General features: G+C 41.9%; 1 pseudogene across 1 annotated transcript; it reads left to right on the plus strand.

The window, feature by feature from the left end:
- The first annotated feature begins 1,683 nt into the window (after positions 1-1,683).
- Positions 1,684-2,180, plus strand: LOC309843981 (small ribosomal subunit protein uS10 pseudogene; annotated as a pseudogene). The gene has a single exon. The product of its transcript is annotated as a small ribosomal subunit protein uS10 pseudogene (transcript).
- The last annotated feature ends 738 nt before the right edge of the window (positions 2,181-2,918 follow it).

The raw sequence follows: 2,918 nt of genomic DNA on the forward strand, positions 1-2,918 counted from the left end.
TGTTGGGGAGTGGTGGCAGCGGGGGTTGGGAAGGCAGATTCAAATAGGTGGCTGAAGTTTGGGCTTTAATTACATATTTGAAGGTAACTGGGCACCTCACAAGGGGTCTCACCAACCCAACAACTGTCCTCTCTCAGCCTGAAATTTTTGCCATTTGCCAAGTATTGTACTTCTTCATTTGTTGTAGTTGTTTTGACCACTTCAGACCTAATTTTCACCCTGGGCACCCAATCCCTTAGAGTAAAACATTTAATGCCAACATGTTAGTGACAGAAGGGACCATACAGATTATATGTTTAACCCCTTCATTTAAGGATCACTGTTACAGAAAGACAAAAGAATCAGGATCTAGCATCAGAGAATTGTGTTCAAATCCACATCCGCTATGGACTAACTCCATGATCTGGGGCACGGCAACAATCCATCTGAGTTTCTCCCTTTAGCAATGGGCAAAACTTACCATACGAAATTGTTTAAAGATTAAGAGATAAAAATATCACAAAGTAATAAAGATAAATAAAACATAAATGTAAATATTGGCATAAAGGAATTACAGATGGTCCCTAATTTATGATTGTTTTGACTTACAATTTTTCAATTCGACAATGCTGTGAAAATGACAGTCTTTGGTAGAAACTGTACTTTAAATGTTGAATGCTGATCTCTTCCCAGCCAGTGCTAATATGCAGTATGGTACTCTCTCCTGGTGCTGGGCAACAGGGTGAGCCAGGGCTCCCAGTGAGCCTGTGATCATGAGGGTGAACAATGGATAGATATTTATTATACTATATTATAACCATGTTGTACCCAAACAACCATTCTGTTTTGCACTTTCAGTACAGCATTTAATAACTTACATAAGACTTTAAATGCTTTATTTTAAAATAGGCTTTGTGTTAGATGATTTAGCCCAACTTAGGCTAACATTAAGTGTTCTGAGCACATTTAAGGTAAGCCAGGCTAAGCTATGATGTTCAGTTTGTTAAGAGTATTAAATGCATTTTCTTATGGTATTCATGATAACTTACATTTTCAACTTATGTGGGTTTATTGGGACATAACCCTATGTTAAGTTGAGGAAGGTACATAAGTTGTCCAAAGTAACACACTACTTAGGGGGGATATCCAAGTCTTTTCACTCAATAATGATAAACACATTGTTTGATTACTGACTGTTTTAGTCATTGTGCTAAGCCCTCGATATGCATATTTAATCTCATTTATTCTTAATATTATTATTAATATATAAGAAAGTAATCTTAGGGTGCTTGTGGGGCTCAATCAGTTAAGAATCCAATTCTTGTCTTTGGCTCAGGTCATGATCTCAGGGTGTTGTGAGATTAAGCCCCAGATTGGGCTCAATGCTGGGTATGGAACCTCCTTGAGATTCTTTCTCTCCCTCCCCCTCGACCCCTCCTGCACTCACACACTCTTGCTCTTAAAAAAAAAAAATTAAATTCAAAAAACAAAGAAACTAATATTAAATGGTTAATTATCAATGCCACATATATAGTAGGTAGCACAGACATAGTCAAATCAAAGTTTGTGTACTAGGAAAGCTGAGCTCTTCTAGCCAAGTTAGCAGACCTCAAATTTACATACCAAGAATCAAATTAGTTTCTCTTTGAGGAAGACACAGTTGCAGCTCCTGCTCCTGACTCATGGCTGTTCACTGTTTGCTCTCACCACTCTGCTCTCACCAAGGAACAAGTCAGTCAGGAAGCCATTTCTCATCCATGATTTTTAAAGACACTGGGAAGACACCTGTGGAACCAGAGGTGGTAATTCACTGAATTAGAATTTCTCTCACCAGCCGCATTAGAAAATCGTTGGAAAACATATGTGCTGACTTGATCAGAGGCACAAGGGAAAAGAATCTCATAGTGAAAGGACCACTTTGGATGCCTGCCAAGACTATGAGAATCACTACAAGAAAAGCTCCTTGTGGTGAAGGTTCTAAGACTTGGGAACATTTTCAGATGAGGATCCACTAGTGACTCATTGGTTTGCACAGTCCTTCTGAGATTGTTAAGCAGATGACTTCCATCAGTATTGAGCCAGGAGTTGAGGTTGAAGTAACCACTGCAGACACTTATATGAACCTTCTTAATAAATTGATTATCAGTTGTTTAAAAAAAAAAAAAATCAGACATCTGAGCAAGACAGCAGAGGAGACTTAAATATCACCAGGTTCCAGGAGTTCAGCTGGATAGTTGTCAAACCATTCTGAACAACTACAAACTCAATAGGAGATTGAAGAGAAGAGCAGCAATTCTAGGAACAGAAAATCAGCAACTTTCTGGAAGGTAGGACATGTGGAGAAGTGAATCCGAGGCAATATATGGGAAGAGAGACTGTGGGGGTAGTGGCTGGCTCCCTGCAAGTGGTAGATCAACAGAGCACAAAATCAGAATTTTTAGAAGTCTGCTCCACTGGGGGATGTGGCACCAGAGACTAAGTGGGGGCACCCCTCATGTAGTCTCAGGACCCAGGGTATCTGAGTGTGGCAGAGCTCCCAGGTATTGGAGTGGGGAAGCCGGCTGCAGAGATGGAGCCAAGGAGGGGGCTCTCAGCTCAGGGCTACCTTAAACTGTGATCTGAGGCACAATCAGGTCACTGGTCCTCAAGCAGGGACCCCACAAGCAGCAGATCCGGGGAGACACCCTCCTTCCTGCTCTGGGAGAAATGGCACAGGAGCACGTTGCAGGAATCTTCTGGGTTTGGAGACTCCAAACAGGTCTGTGTGCCAGAGATAAAAATGCTTGATCACAGGCTGGGTGAGCTCAGAGTGTAGCCAGCTACCAGGGAGATGGGAGGAATTGACTGCTTTTCTCTGAAAGCAGATTGAGGAGTGGGACCCCAAGCTCTCGCCTCCTCACGGGCCAGATATTTGGAGGCCACCATCTTCATTCTCCTCC

The sequence above is a fragment of the Mustela nivalis genome (genome assembly GCF_964662115.1).
Source record: "Mustela nivalis genome assembly, chromosome: 11".
In the NCBI taxonomy this organism is placed as follows: Eukaryota; Metazoa; Chordata; class Mammalia; order Carnivora; family Mustelidae; genus Mustela; species Mustela nivalis.